The 17406-nt window shown below is 37.3% G+C and overlaps 1 protein-coding gene and 1 pseudogene across 11 annotated transcripts in view; one reads left to right on the plus strand and one right to left on the minus strand.

Moving 5' to 3' along the window:
* Window positions 1-17406, minus strand: part of PDE4D (phosphodiesterase 4D) — a 1562006-nt gene that overhangs the window by 559656 nt on the left and 984944 nt on the right. The window lies entirely within an intron of this gene.
* LOC112625803 lies at window positions 2431-2863 on the plus strand (annotated as a pseudogene).

Here is a 17406-nt window from a genome sequence, read left to right on the forward strand (position 1 = left end):
GACTACATGCGCATGCCACCACGCTTGGCTAATTATTTTGTATTTTTTTGTAGAGATGGGGTTTTGCTGTATTGCCCAGGCTGGTCTCAAACTCCTGGGCTCAAACAATCCACCAGCCTTGGCCTCCCAAAGTGCCGGGATTACAGGCATGAGCCACCATACCTGGCCAATTTTATTTCTTATTTGTCCTTTTTTGTTTGTATAGCCATTCTCCTATTGATAGACACTGTTCATTTTAATTTTTGACTATAACAAAGAATGTTTTTGGGAAATTTTTAAATTTATTTTCTTCTTCTTTTTTTTTTTTTTTTTTTTTTTTTGAGACGGAATCTCGCTCTGTCGCCCAGGCTGGAGTGCAGTGGCCAGATCTCAGCTCACTGCAAGCTCCGCCTCCCGGGTTTACGCCATTCTCCTGCCTCAGCCTTCCGAGTAGCTGGGACTACAGGCGCCGGTCACCGCGCCTGGCTAGTTTTTTGTATTTTTAGTAGAGACGGGGTTTCACCACGTTAGCCAGGATGGTCTCGATCTCCTGACCTCGTGATCCGCCCGTCTCGGCCTCCCAAAGTGCAGGGATTACAGGCTTGAGCCACCGTGCCTGGCCGATTATTTTCTTCTTATGCCAAAACAAAAGCTTATAACAGAAAATACAGGCAAAACGTGACTATGTAAAATTTCTGCAATTGTACTTACCCTGAAATAATCACTGAATGGCATGGTGATTGTTATGGTGTGTGCATGCGTGCAAGTGTGTTTACAACATTTATCTTTTTCTGAGTATAAGCTTATATGTAAATTTTCAATTTACATATATGAATAAGCAAATGCATAAATTTGTAAAAATTGAATGGTACTACACATACTTTTTATAAGATCCTTTTTTTAATCCTGTAAGGCTATTAAAATATTCAAAACACTATCCATATTCTAGTACTACGTTCGCAAAGTATTCATTTTAAAATATCACTGTAGTAGAGTATATTACAGCAGGTAAAGAAGTTCAGTTGAAAGTTACACTCCTAATATTTGAGAGAGATAAGAATGAAGTTTGATGTACTTAATCCTATTGCAATAAAGTGAACTTTCAAATATTTCAAGCCTTCATTGCAAAGTAAAATAAGATCTATTCTTATTTCTTCAAAAATTTTATATATTTAAGCAGGTAAGGTGTCTCCAGCTGAAAGAAATACTTTTATGGCCAGCCTTCCAAATTGTATACCACTTTCTTCTCTTTTAATTCTTCTGTCTCAGATATTTAATTAATAAGAGCTGCTGTAGCAAGGGGCTTGTCTATAATTTTATTGTCACCATTTCTGAGTCATCTACTTCTGATTTGTTTTAAAATTAAATGCAAGATATTTGGCTAACATACAATCACCATCAGCTAGGAATATAACAAATAAACCAATGACAGCCTTCTCTGACGCACTCTTACTTTTATCTGAACCATTTTGCTATGAAAAATTAGTTTATTTATTCATTAAAAGTCTTAAGTATCCTTCTGTTATATCCGAAACCTCAATTCCTCAACTCCTTTTTTGTTAGTTGGCCATCAGTCGTCAACCATCATCCAGTTAAAGTCAATGATGTGAACAGTTAAAGTCAATGATGTAAAGGTAAGCAAAATTCTTTTAAGTTCTGCTTTGAAAAGAGGGAACAAAACCCTTGGTGACAGGAGTTTGTAGTCTAAAAGGGGCACTGTGATTAAGTGACATATTGAAGAACACATACATGTGTGCCAGGAAACAAATCTATACTGAGTACAATCAGAAACAGAGATTCTATCAGACATATTATAAAGCTTGCTTAAGGAAGCCTGAGGGAGCAGTGACAATCTTTATTATGGAAAAGGGTATAGTTTGAGAAAATAATATTACATCAAACTGGGAAGGACAGCTAAGAGAATGGATGACAGAATCAGGATATAAAAAGAGCATAAGGCCTAAATATAACCAGATGGAGTTAAATAGGGTCATATTTGAAGTCCTGCCCTTTGGTTAAAACAAAAACATCTAACTGAGCAGCTGCTGAGAGAGAAGGAGATGATGCCTAAGTCAAGCCCTTTTAGTTAAGTGCATGATGTCACAATGATACGATGAGGCAGCTAGCGTCTATCAAACTAAAGTCATTTTCATTGATAAATCACCCCCAGGATGAGGCAATGAAAAAAAGAATCTCTATGATGCTCTGAAGTAATTGAATTACTTTAGGAATTTCTGGAATTTGCTCATCTTTGGGCCGTTAAATTACAAAAGAAGGTTATGAGATAGGAGCTAGCCTAATGGAGAGTCACTAGAAAAGGAAAGCGATGTGATAGTATAATGGTAGCCAACTTAAGGAATAGAAAACATAGGGAACAGACCTGATGGTTACAGATACAAAAGTGTCACATGAAAATGGAATTTCAGGCAGTTGTGCCACTGGGTCACCAAAATGTCATTCCCAAAATATACTCCGTCGCACCTCGCCACTCTGTCCTTGACCCTCAGCCGAATATGACATATCTCTGGAAGCCCGGCAGATGCAAGCTGAACAGTTGGCCATAAGAGCCCAGTTGAAACAAGACTACCTGCTTCAGTACAACAACCCTAACCGCCAAGAGCTCACTGAAGGTCTTGCCTTGATTCAAGATCAGCAAATGTCTATCCTAATTTCAGACTCACTCCTAAACACTCACTCTTGGAAGCTCTGTGTGGAATCGGGCCCCTCTTCTTCTGGTATTATGTTTTCAAAACTGACAGGGATAGAAAAGAAAAACTTATCCAGGAAGGAAAATTGGATGGAACATTTAACATCTCATATTAAATCTGGCAATGATGACTATATGGATTCTTACTTAAATAAATCATCTATTAATCATTAAAAAAAAAAAGAAAGAAAATGGAATTTCACTCACCCTGTGTGTTTCCAAGATTAACAAGTAGGAGTAATGCTACTTAGAAGTTTTGTGGAGGCCAAAGTTCAGTGAAAGCAAGACCAAGCCAGCAACACAGAGCCAGCCAATGACACATCAATATTGACCAGGAGAAGGATGGCCAGCAATGGGGGCACAAGCATTGACCTTTGAAGGGTCACATCACAGCTGTGTTAGCACTGAACCACAGGGCACTGGTGTCTTCTTTCACTCTGAAAATTCGGATTCAACAAAAAATTTGTTTCCTTCCCAATTTACCTTCCTTTGAACTAATTAAACTTCTGTCCTCTTCATCCCTCAACTATTAAATATTAAAAAATATGTTGACCAATTTAAGGTTTTGAAATAAAAACATTATACGACCAAAAGGTTTGATAGATTCTCAACAGCATAACACTGTCTACTTCTCTGTAGGTATCTCCTGAGCACCAGATACTAAGCTCCCTTGATGAAAATAGCTTTTCAAAACATGATAGATATGCTAGTACACTGTATTCAGAATAATGTGAGTTCATACGGACTTGTCAGGATTTAAAGAACATACAATGTTTGGTGTGTTTCATGCGGGCCCCAGGTATGGCCCCGGTGCAGTGCCTCTCACATTGAATACACATATGAATCACCTGGGATCTTACTGCAATGCAAATGGTGAGTCACTAGGTCAGGGTGGGGTCCAAGAATTTCTACCAAGTCCAGGTGATATTCATACTGCTGGTTCATGGATCACATTTTGAGTAGCAAGGTAAAGCATATTTCCCATGAAGCAGCATTGCAGAATGTTTATTACCAGGCCAATATTTACCTAGGCATTTCTTTGCTTTTTATATTAACACTTCTATTGACATAGATCATAAAATTTCTGTTTTCCTTTCTTCGAAAATTAAAATATACAGTATACTAAAACTTCAAAAAAAAAAAAATCAGACAGTTTTTCCCCCCAGGTACTTAAGAGGATACAAACCCATGAAACTTGGCCTCAATTAGATTACAGTGGTCCCTCGGGATCTTTGGGGAGTGGTTCCAGGACTCCCTGCAGATATCAAAATCCATGGATGTTCAAGTTTCTTATATAAAATGACATAGTATTTGTATATAACCTACACACATCAATATACTTTAAATCATCTCCAGATTACTTATACCTAGTACAATGTAAATGTTATGTCAATAGTTACTATGCTGTATTGTTTAGGGAATGACAAGAAAAGTCTGTACATGTTCAGTATATACACAACCATATTATTAAAAAACAACTTTGGATTGAATACACACATGTGGAATCCATGGATACAAAAGGTCTACTGTACTTGGAAGTAATAATAGAAATTTCATCAAAATTGATGGTGAGTTTTGCACAGAATTAACTCTCATTTTGTTTTTATTTATTCAGCATATGTAAGTCGGTCTCTAATAATAAAATAATTACAATGACTATTTTTCTCCAGCTCTAAATTTATTATAGCAACAACTCAGGATCAAATATAATTTGAGATCCCTTTGAAGGGGTATAAGCTGTTGGTTGATAATGATGTTGAGTAGATGGTCCAAAAAGACTCAGTCTGAACATCTTCAATTGTTTGCCTTAGACCAAATTTTAAGTGAGTGTAAGAATTCATCTTCTTTGAATATGGTGTATTGAATTTCTTAATGAATTCTCCAGCAAACATGAAAAAGTAAATGATGTTATCCGGGCAAGACTGTTTCCTTATAGAAAAGTAAGAATGTCATCTGTGGAGTTTTGAAACTTTATTGTAAATCATCACACATGACTCCCGGGGAAGCTTGTACATGTATTCTGAAGTAGAAACTGCCCTTTTAGTGGTGATATTCAGAATCTAGTCAGGCTGATCATTGTCCTAGTCTCAGCTTTTAGCCTCCTGTTTCCTTCATCTGAAATGTTCTTGCCCTTCACCTCCTTCAAGTCTATGCAAATGTCAACCTGGAGGGCCACGCTATTCAAAATTGCATCCCTACTGATACTTCCTATGTCATTCCCTTTTTTCCTTAGCACTTACCACTATCCAACATATAATATATTTTTTACTTATTTTTCTTGAATATTGTCTATCTTTTCTGTAGTTTTCTACTGCTGGTGTAACAAATTATCAGAAACTTAGTGATTTAACAATTAAAATGTATCATTTTATAGTTGTGTAGATCAGAAGTCCAACACAGATCTCAAAGGGCTAAAATCAGGGTGTCTTCAGGACTGCATTCCTTTCTGAATGGGCTAAGGGAGAATCTGCTTCCTTGACCTTTCTAGTTGTCCACATTCCTTGGCTCCTGGCTCCCTTCCTTCATTTCCAAAGCCAACAAAGTTGCATCTCTCTAACCCTTCTTCTGTTATCACATATCTCTCTAACATAACCAGGGAAAAGTCTTTGCTTAGAAGGACTTGTGCGATTAGATTGGGCCCACTGGGCTATTATAGACACTACATCTCCAGGTCTGTGCCCCTAATCAAATCTGCAAAATCCTTTTTTGCATGTGAGGTAACGTTCATATAGTCCAGGGATTAGGCAGTAGAACTCTTTGCAGGGGCCATTATTTTGCCTATACTCATTGAAATGTAAGCTCCAAAAGGTCATGGATTTTTATTTGTTTTATTTGTTATATTCCTAGCACTTACAGCAGCACCTGGTATACAGTATAAACTCAAAAAATATTTATTTCAGCAAATTAATGAAAGAAAATTGAATTGGGCTAATGATGTCATGACAAACACATATTTGAAGTGCAGGTGCTAGACATAGACCCTTACTAGATTTTTTTGTTTTGATTTTTGAGATGGAATCTCACTCTCACCCAGGCTAGAGTGCCGTGGCACTATCTCAGCACACTGCAACCTCTGCCTCCTGGGTTCAAGCAATTCTCCTGCCTCAGCCTCCCAAGTAGCTGGGATTACAGGCACCTGCTGCCACCATGACCAGCTAATTTCTGTATTTTTAGTAGAGATAGGGTTTCACTATGTTGGCCAGGCTGGTCTTGAACTCCAGTTAGGTGATCTGCCTGCCTCAGCCTCCCAAAGTGTTGGGATTACAGGTGTGAGCCAATGTATCTGGCTAGCCTCTACTAGATGTTTGAAGAGTTAACCACTTTAATTAAATAAACCTTAGTCCTCATTTGAAAAATGAGACCATCACTTTGCCCACTTCATAGAGTGGTTTAGAGAATCAATCAATGTGATTTGCATTAAAGTGGTCTGAAAATTCTCAGCTAAAGAAATGTAAATCATTGATACTATATTTTTTAAGTTGGTCTTAGTATTCTTACCTAAAATTTTCAGTTTCTTTGAGCTCAAAATATCAGCAATTTTGGTCACAGTTCACTCCTCAGACTTTCAGAAACCCCATTCAAGATGCTGAAAAAGATGTGGGAAAATCTTAAAGCATGGCAATACCCTTCTTTGGTTTCTTTTTTGCCAAACATACCATTCCTCAGGGTCACTGCCCTAGACTGAGTGTAGCATGATTGGACCATCTAAGAAGATGGTGGGATAACAGAAAGTTATTTGGAGTCTTCAGAGCTCATTCTAGTCCAGGCTCTTTTTGACTGGGCATTTCCATTAGTATCTCCAAGTCACCCTGCTGCCTAGAGTTCATCATTCTCAACTACATATTATTAAAACATGTTAGCAAGTACTGCAGTGGTGCAGAAGAAAGTCACTAAGAGCCTTACTGTTTTTATTTCCTTAAGGTAGGACTAGAACATAATTTAACTAACACACTGTCTTCATATAACTTAAGTTTATAACCAATATCACATAAAAGATAACATGCCCACAAATACTTGTAGAGTTATTTCGCTGATCTTTCAACAAATAGCACTTAGAACTTTTATCATGTATTTTTAGAATATTTGTACAAGGAAATGAGCCTCTCCAATTTTATTGAAAACATTTGTCAATTTTATTAAATTTTTTAAAACTCAGAATTTGCTTGGAACTCATATGCTTATATTTACTAGAAGACTAAAAATCTAAAGGTTTAAGAGAATTTTCTATTGCCTTAGCAAATCTGTAATGCCAAAATTAGAAAAGTTATTTTTCTCCAGGATTGATGTAATTAAAAACACTAAAGTGGGGGTCAAATGATAACAACAAAGCACTCTTAATATAGATGTGGTTTGTTTCTCTGGGCCTATGACTATATATGGATATTTGGAAACATTACAGTGTTTGGCAACAACAAAGCTATTCATTGTTAGTCAACAGATATGCACATTGTGGTGAAAACTCAACCAATAAAATTGTTAATTTAATGCAATGATTCTCAAAGTTGCATCTCTCTCCAGACCAGCAGCACTGGTGTCACTTGAGGACTTACTAGAAACATAAAGTTGGAGGCTTTACCAGAGATCTACAGAATTAGAAATTTGGGGGAAGAGGCCCAGTAATGTGTGGTTTACTGGCCCTTCTAGGTGATTCTGATGATCATTAGTGAATGCCCTTTTACTTTCTTACCTTAAAATCTTATAATCTTGTTTGATAATGTATATGAAAATGCATAATTGCTTTTTAAAATGTGAAAATCTGAGTCAGCAATTAGGGCCAAGTCATATCTAAAAATCATGTGGGCAGAGTATTCTGAAAACTAGATATTTGAATCAGCTGAAAAGCCGCCACTGCAACCCAAACCTAAAACCTCCCCTAAAACCCAAACCCAAAAGTATTATTTATTCAATAATTTACATAAATTATCCATGTAAAATAAACATTGTATATATGAAGAAATGATTTTCACATATTAACTGAAATCTAGCTTATTTTGTTGGAATCTTCTCTCGCATTTTAGACATATTTTCCAGAGACTGATTTTCTTGCTCCACAATTGTATTGGAAACCCCCCAAAAAACAAAACCAAACAGACAAGCCAACAATATTCTCTTTTAATCAACTAGATTTTTTAAATCCAGAGTCTTAAAAATATGGGTATTTTCCCCTGTGAGTTAAATAAGCACAAAACAAACATATTATATGGTCTATAGTCTTATTTTAGTAACTGGAAACACTATTTTGCCTGCATTCCAATTGTTATGGTAAAGGTGAAGCCAAAGTCCTGAGACAGCCTCAAGGATCTGGTGGCTAATTCTTCCAACAGAACCAAGGACAGTGTCCCAGACAATGAGGTCTGTTTCAGCTGCGTCTCACAAGGTGAGTGTCCAGGGTATACAGAATGGGGTTGAAGACTCTTTCCACAAGAGCAGCAGAATAGCATGCACATGAAAGTACTCCATTACCGAGAACCCTCAAGGGATGAACCTGTGTGCAATGGAGTTACACCATCCAGGACTTCCAGAGTAGAGGACTGGGGGTTATTGGTAGGCAATGGAGAGCCAATGAGATTTCAGGTTGTGGATTTACATATCACAGTCTCTTGTTAGGAGGATGAGCTCCAGCCAAAGTGTAAGCTTTAAACTGAATCTTACAGAGCCTGTTGTCAGGAAAGTCTGGCAATTTCTAGCTTGCCAAAAGCCCAGGTGAAAGCAATAGTGGTGGTGATGGAGGCTAGAATGTGAGAAACCTTTGGGCCAGGTTTGAATGTGATGGCTGAAGGAAAAAATAGGAAACAAGGTGAAAACTTGGGCTTCTTGTTAAGAATTTCTTAATATTGGGTATGATACTTATTTTGCATTACTTATCCATGCAAACTATTGAGGACAACAAGATAATTTTGTGCTTAGATTGGTGTGTGTGTGTGTGTGTGTGTAGTGGGGGGTCCTCTATCATGTATCTAGCTGATTCAAATCATTTTTTTCTAAATGATAGGAACACATGAAAAGTGATATCTCTGGGAGTCAGAGCAAGTATGGATCCATTTCTTAACTAGCAGTTCTTTAAGTGGAAGTCTGTGAACCTCTAAAGCAGCAGAGTCATGAAAGACATTTAGAAAAACACAGTCACCTGGGTCCTGTCCCCAGAAAGCCTGATGTCATTTTTCTGGGTGTCTGGCCCAGGCATCAGATTTTTTAAAGTTCCCCAGGTGATTGAAAGTGGATAAGAACTAATGCTTGAAAATGTAAGTGAAGGCTTTTTTCAATTAGATAATATAACTTTAATTTCATTCTGTTGATTTGCCTAATAATCTGTTGTGATGCTAATGAAACCAAAGTGTTATATATTTACCTCCTAGGGATTATGCAAAAACAAGTAAGATAATAGGTATTACAGAACATCAAGCTGATACTTATTTGGGCCCTGTTGTCAGCAACAGTGTTACAGCATTTTCCTGCCGGGAGTAAATACTTACATAAATCACTGGGAAAATACAGCAAAGTAGCATAATTTCTTCACTTTTACCTTTAACATGTGGGCTATAAAGTTGTCTATAAAATACTATCTGCCATAACTTATAATAAATACATCCTTTTTATTGACATAAGATGGGTAAATATAGTTTTTAAAAGGCATCAGAGGAGCGATAAAGGCAAACTGGATGTCAACACCCATTTTGAGGGGGTTAATTTTTCTTCCAGGAAGTTTATAAATGGCAGGTCCTGGAAATCCTAAAATCCCTAGATGAACTTTGCCTGGCACATACTTGACATTCAATAAAAATGCAGTAAATGCCTGAACAAGACCAGCACATGTGTTGTCTTCATATAGTACAGTAACACTACATTGTTTGGGCTGGGTTGTGCTGAAAAAGTCGATCTCTTCCAAGACTTAAAGAATAGTGTCTAAAATTTAGCAATACGAAATCTGGGCAGATGTGTAATGAAAGTGCTATGAAATGATTAGAATATCTAAAACAAAGAATAAAAATACCATGGATTTGCTAATTTTGGATACACAAATATGGAATATATCAAATACACATGCAGTTCTATCTGTAATATGTGATTTAAAAAATTAGCTTTTGGCTACTTTTAAAGATTTTCAACATGAAAGTTGGAACTACCCAATTTCCAATGAAGAAGTCTCAGCTCTATGCATCTGCAATATTTAACTTCTCCCATTTTTTTCAAATCTCTTCGATTTCAGCTGTTATGACACATTTCCAAGACCTTTATTCAGACCCTTACAAGCTTTTGAAAAGACTCTCTTTTTTCTTTAATATGAGATGTATTGTTTACCTATTACACTGAGTGGCACTACAGGAAAACATGGATAATCTGTATTTCTGCACTCTTTGTGAATGAGCTAAATGCAATGTTTACCACCACAAATTTGGTACAACCTACATGAAATAAGACCTCAGTTTTAAATATAATACTGTTCCACATAGTATGACAAATATATACTATTTGGTATGCTACAATAAGACCCACCCCCAATGGTATATGAACCATTTGGTATGCTACAATAAGACCCACCCCCAATTTAAGCAGGCTTATCTGAAGTTTACAGAAGATTTAACATAGTTTCTAGATGGTTAAATATATATATGTATGGGTGTGTATGTATGTGCATGCACACATATTTGCTGAGTGGTTAATATAAAAGCTATGATAGGATGTGAGGATAAACAGTGTGTTAGCTAAGTACTATAGAGAAAAAGAGTTCTGAGTATCTGGAATAGGATAAAGATCACAGGAAAAGAGATTTCCATAAAAGAAGCTTTGACAGCTTTGACCAACTCCTAACTGTCTGCCTGTAGTCTACATTATGTATGATTAGAAAGTTTGTGTTTCACACAGAAACTTTCCAATTATTAATTAGGAAAACATTTACACATGGTATGTCACATGAGTAGGTTTGTCTCCTTAGCAGACCACAGTAATGCAGATATTAAAAAGGATATGTTGTCAGAAATAAATTATTCATGCTTCCTAAATTTTCTAATTTGGTACTTTGAAAACATTAATAGGATTTGGCCATTCTTAATTGTGTTGATGACAATCCTTGCTCTCTTTATTCCTCAAGGCTAGTTGAAATTTATTGAATTTATATTAATTTTTATGACCATCTGTGGCTTCTCAAAAGTAAAATAACTTCAGAAGCTTCAAAATTATGGAGAAAATATAAGGCAAAACTTTGCAGAATGATTTATAATTTATATGAGATTTTTATTTACTTTTTGAGAACTATCACTTGAATATGTAATCATCAAACAGGTGATCTTCCACTTATTTGATATGATAGAAGAAAACTTCTAGCATTCCAATTTTAACATTTTATTTGAAAATTCACTGCTATAATAACACTATAGAATTAAGGAGAGTTGTGTTGTAAACATAGTCCTTCTTTTTAAAAATGGGAACTCCTATTTTATCCTTTAGCTATTATATTCATCTACTCATTTTTAGTGTTGCTTTCACCAAACAACACGTCTATAGTAAATATATTTACGTTTTATGACTACAGGGAAGTGATTCCTAATGAAAATGAGAATAGAGTGTTCAAATTGGGGTTAGACCATTCCAGTTCTGTCATAGTTTCCATTGTTGAAATAAAACCCCAACTGAAAGATAATAGGTCTTGTTAGTTGGCAGGCAGGTTTCATTGAGTAAACCAAGTTGCTTTCTAGGATTTTGTGCAGAAAAATTCTGCAACTCTAAAATTCACATAACACTTAAACTGACATCAAGAGTAGTGCCCGATCACTATAGAAGTAATCAATGACTGTAAAAGTTGTTTGGCTTTAGCCTCTGCTGTGAAAAAGCATGAAAAGTATTTATGAGAATAGAGAGGCATAAGGGGTTGCATTTTCCACAGTTTATTGGACATCTCTACTTGGACAACCACAGACTTCTCAGACTCGACTAGCCCAAATAGAACACATAATTTCACCCTCAAACCCGCTCCTCTTGCTGGACTCCAAACTCAGTGAATGGCCTACTGTTCATCTAGTTGTCACAAGTGTCTTCCTGTTCCTTGCTGTCATATATATTGAAATGCCAGGTCCCGTTGAATCTATTTCCTAAGTAGCTATTTCCTAAATCTCTTTACTTTTCATTCTCCCCTTGCTGCTGGACCAAGCCATGAGTACTGACTGGTCTGAATTATTGCAGCAATGTCCCAGCTGGTCTCCTTTCCTTCGGCACTGTCCTTCCCCAATACACTCTCTACAGCACAGCCAAATACTACAAACTCAAAGGCTTTCCCTTTTGTTGGAATGAAGTCCAGAATTCTTAACATGGATAGCAAGGCCTGCTATTTTCTGTTCCCTGCATTACTCCCAGCTTCATCTCCCATTATTCTCCAGACCATGTGCAACTGTCCTCTCTGCATCCTAAACTCCACGATATGCATGTTCAGTAACATGGTAACGTCAAGAACTCTCCACTTTCCAACTTTGCATATGCTCTTCTCTCTGCCTGCCCTGTCCGTCACCTTGCTAATTTCTATTCAGCCTGTAGCTTTAGTGCCTCTTCCATGAACCATTCCTGAACTCCACATCACCCAGTCCTAAAATCAAGGATGACTGCTTGCATAGCATCCTATATTCTGCCTCATCCTGAAAGTGATTATACTTCACTATAATTGATGTTTACTCATCTAGCTTTACCATTGGACCTCCGGCTTCACGAGAATCATGTATGTGAGTATCCGGCTCACTGTACAACCTTAGCCCATTATAGTGATAAGTCCATGGTAGGTGCTTCACAAATATTTATTAAGTGAATTAATCTGAATGCAGTTATGTACAAAGACCACAGAGTTCAGATTTTTGTCTATGCCCTTAGCTATCATGTCAAAGAACTGCAGGGTAGTGCATGATAACTAGCTGTCAGCTTATTACAACAGACCTCCCTGCAATACAGTTTCACCCACCCTACCCCCCAAAAAAATTTCTAATCACTAGCCAGATTTAAATCTATTTGACTCTACTTCTTTCAGCATTGGTAAGAACTATAGCAGTCATCATTTAAGAAGAGAATTAAATTACTAATATCTGTCTACCCATTTCTCTGAGAAAATGAAATTACTTCTCTACAGAATTAAAACACCATTTCTTTGAACTTGATGAAGAAGCCAATTTTCTTTTGTATTCCTGTCTCAAAAAAGAATATATGTCTAGACAGAATATTAGGGAAGTTACTCCATAAGATATACGTTTCTGCTAGAATAAACTTCATTATTTCTACAAAATTATGGAAGTAGCTGGCTATACTTCTCTACTTACTTCTTAATTTTTTTTAAAAAATAACAAAACTAGATAAAAGAAAGTCTACTCCATATTTTCTAAAACAGAATTCTGCTAAAACACACACAAACACACACACACACACACACGAGCTATGAATTTCTATACCATTCTTCAAAATTCTAAATATTGTCAACGTCATTTTAAGAGAAACAGAACTAGTTTAGTTAGTCTACATCTGTCCTGTGGTATTCTTTGCACCAGTGGATCTCAGACTCTAGCATACATCAGAGTGTCCTGGAGGTCTTTGTAAAATGCAGGTTTCTGGGCCACTCCCTTCCACCCAGAGTTTCTGATTCATTAGGCCTGAGATGGAACCAGAGAATTTGCATTTCCAGCAAGTTCCTAGGTTATATTGATGCTGACGTGGGGAACACACTTTGAGATGTGACTTATACATGTAACTAATAGTAGGCAAGCACATTTAGTTCTGTCCATGCAGTTCTGTCAGGCATTTTGACATGTGCCGTCCTCTTGTTCTCTTTCTTTCCTTTTTTTGGTACCAGTATCTAACTCAGCACTACTGCCTAAATACATAAAGCTTGTATTCCATGTTAAAACTTAACAGCACAAGGGTACATCATTTAACACAAAACAAACAAAAAAACCCCAACAAAAACCAGAAAAAAGAGGGCTATTTCTGCAAGTTAAAAAATTAAATGGAAAAACAACCCAAAAATTGCTCTAAGTGGGTTTTGCCTTCAATAGCAAACATGTTTTGCCTCAGTGGTGATTTCTTTGTTCGAGAGCCAAGGTGGCAATTAAGCTGGCACAAAGAGCAGGAGCCATTTGTTTAATATGATGATAGCGTAGCCCTTTGTAAATCCTGGAACAATGAGGGCCCACACATAAGCTCATTCCAAGTTCTAGTTCCTTCTCTTCCCCTGTTGCTCAGTGTGAATTCTCATAGCCACGAAGGAAGGGGAAGATTTTCAATCCTGTCACATCCTCCCCCATTTAAACCATTTATAGTCTTAACTTATAAGATATGAGTAAGAAATCTTCTTTAAACATTTTGCAGAGCTGATCATCAAATCTAACAAACTGGTGGTTTTGAAATCTCCTTTGCTCCAAAGACTTTCCATTAACCTCTGTGTTCTCTGTTGTGTCACTGTACTGAGAAGAGCAAGTTAAAAATCCAGTCTTAAGTGGGGCTTGGTAGTAGGATTATTTTTATCTTATAGATTTATTTCAATCTTCACTTTAGGAAGAAAGAAGACCTTAGGAAGGTCTAATTCTCATCAGTTCTGGCGTAAGCTGAGTCAAGTAAGGGATCTCAGAATTTAAAGAAAGGGATGCCCTTAATAATGGCATCTGAAGAAGCAAGTGTACTATACTGTGACAATTACAAGATACTACATCAGTTCCCATCCTCCACTAGGCTCTTTTAGGATGGAGACTCTGTCTGGTTCACTGCTTTATCTCTATAATTTAGAACAGTGCTCAGAAAATAGAAGGCACTCACTAATTATTGCCTGACTGGCTCTCTCTGTAAGCATTGCAGGGAATGTACAACCAAAATTTATAAAGTCTAACATGACACCAAAGTTCATAAATTAAATGTTACCAAAATAGACTGTTGTTACAAACAAAGAAAATTAATCAGAAGGTATCCTTTTAGAATATAACAACCTCTAACACCCAGTCTACAAATATATCCATCATCAAACTTCTGGCAAATGTTCAAAATAAATAAACACCTATCATGACTTAAATCCCTGGCTTTATACCTCAACAGTGTTCACACGAGTAAAAGCATTTTTGCCTAAGTTGTCTACCAGTTTATAATATGGGAAGGAATTTCCCATGGGATACTATCTCCTCCCCCTTTATATAGGGAATACAGGTTTGGCTAAATACTTTCTCATAATTGTGCAGAAAGCGCATACCCTTATAAAAGGGCAATCACATATATTATCAATGTGATTGATAACATCATCAATGGTTTCCTGAAAGCAGCCTCTCCATCTTGCAAGTCTATCAACTTATAGTTCTTTACCTTCCCTTCAGCTGAATCTACTCACTTCAGGCTCAGCCTGAGTTCATGAAAGAACCCTGCCAGGGCAGGGCCCATTTAAGGACTAACTGTGTCTAGGTCATGACACTCAGATCTGGATCTAGGGGTAACTTCTGGCTTCTGCATGATCTACTCTTCTTCTCAGGCTGCCCATTCCCTGAGATCTACTTTGAGAACACTAGATCCTGTGCCTGATGTTCAAACTAGGATGGCCTCATACCACAATGTTTTGTTGCCCCTTCTAGCTTTGGATCTCCTGTAACCCCAAATAGTCTAATCCACACCAGGCCCTCTTATGCCCTTTTGATACTATTTCTCAAATGACCCACAAGATGAGCCTCTAAGGTCAAGCTAGTTCTCCCAGGTCTCTTCTAGTATCCTAGTGCTATTTTTTTCTCTGCCAAGTTCTGATTTCTTTTCCAGTCCCTGTTGCTAAAATCATACTGCATCCCTCACAGCCACCCAAACCCTGGCAAGGTATGATTTTACCATCTTAAGTTCATTTTCAGGGCTGAGCGTATAATAATGACTAGTCATGCAGCACCCAGTGATCACACTGTATGGAGAGTATAGACACTGGGATGGAGGAAGGGCAAAAAGAGGCCCTCGATACTGAAACATATTTTCAGAGAGTAATATAATTGGTGAATTCTCATATGCAGTGAGGATCAAATTGATGAACCATTTTAGCACTCCCACAAGAATTCTGCTACCTCATTTCTGCACAGAATTTCATCTTATGAAAAAGTTCCACAATTTTTAACATACTATAGCATCTCTTCATGCCAAGTAGTTTTGTATTTTAAGAATTACAAAATGCACTCATCAAATAATTTTGGCACATAATATATATTTCTAAATTCCAGAACAAATCTCTCTCCTGGGGTTCTATTTAAAATACAACCTGGGCTTGTACACCATCGAGTATGATAGAAAAACATATAATCAATTCATAGAAGACCAGCACTTGCCCTACAAGTGCTAGAATTTGACATCTTGTTGAAATTAGATTGAAAATTAGTTATACAGTATGTAAGAACAAAGGCAGGCTACAATATTTCCTTCTAGTGGACATCATTAACGCCTCAGAGATGAAATGTACGAAACTCTTCTAGAAATACTAATCAACTGAAACAAGCAGCCCCCAAAACAGTAATGTGGTCAGTCTGAATGCTACCAGGTAATTTATAATCCATGACAAGCAGAGCCAAGTGAAAGTTATTTACATTTGTTCTTCTGGTAGAATAGAAGGGATGAGAGTGAAAAGGATCTGTTGAATCAGATCGTGTTTGACTGAGGAGTGACAGGGAAGTTCTCTTCAATTAATAGCCAGCGGCATAATTTGAGCTAATGCCAGCCGGGCTTCCATCATGAAATGACACAGAAATAAATTATTCTGTACTCAGATGCTGGCATGGTGAAGTGAATTAATCCACTCAAATTTGGAGGAGGGAAAGAGAAAGTAGATTACGCTATCTGAATTTTTTGAGCCTGTTTTAGCTACACTTTAAGGATACTGAGGTTCATGATAATTGTTAAAATGTCCAAGTGGATCCATTTAGACTCAAATACTTGCTCGAATGAACAAATTCTTAGAAGGGAGGAACCAAACAGAGTAGAAATGGCTTTATGAAGGTCATGGTGGTTTCTTTCACGGATTAGTGAAATTCATATTCAACTCAGAAGGTCAGGGGGAAGTGGGCAAAAGAGTTTTATTAAGAACAACTTTATAGGGGAACTCTTGAGGGAGTAAAAAGATGATTACAATGATACGAAGGAATCCAGGACAGGTTTAGAGAGGTCAAATGCCTGCTGGTTCATTCAGAAAAGATTAACAGACCCAGCTGCTGGGACTTTTCTGGCTAGGCATCCTTCCCAGTGGTCACAAGTCAATGCGTCTCCTGGCTGCCTGGCTACATTCCCATGCGTCTGGATGGAAGAGCGCCCACCCACACGCCAGACCTTTTCCTTAGGGGAAAGTTTCTGAGGTTCCACGTCAGGCAAACTTTGCTTACCCATCACTTCAAGTAAACAACTCTTTTATGGGGATTTCTTACAGAAAAAAATGCACTTGAAAGCATCTAACCAAAGCAATGAAGGTGGAAAAAACAGAAGTTATGTGGGAATCTGAGTATAGAATATACAGACATAAAATAAGCTCTCCAAATGAGGAAGCAGTCACAACTTGACCTCTGAATTGTTTGCTATCTGTTTGTTCCTTCAATATTCAAACTGTAGCCCTGGAAATACAAACACAAACTTCTAAACACTCACAGGCCTGTGGCAACAAAATGTTACATGCCAGCTTCACAACTGGGGCATGCAGATCATAAATCCTGTAGTGGCAGGAGGGGAGGTGTGGAAATAGACTGTCATCATCCTGCAGCAAG

This window comes from Theropithecus gelada, chromosome 6 (assembly GCF_003255815.1).
Source record: "Theropithecus gelada isolate Dixy chromosome 6, Tgel_1.0, whole genome shotgun sequence".
Lineage (NCBI taxonomy): Eukaryota > Metazoa > Chordata > Mammalia > Primates > Cercopithecidae > Theropithecus > Theropithecus gelada.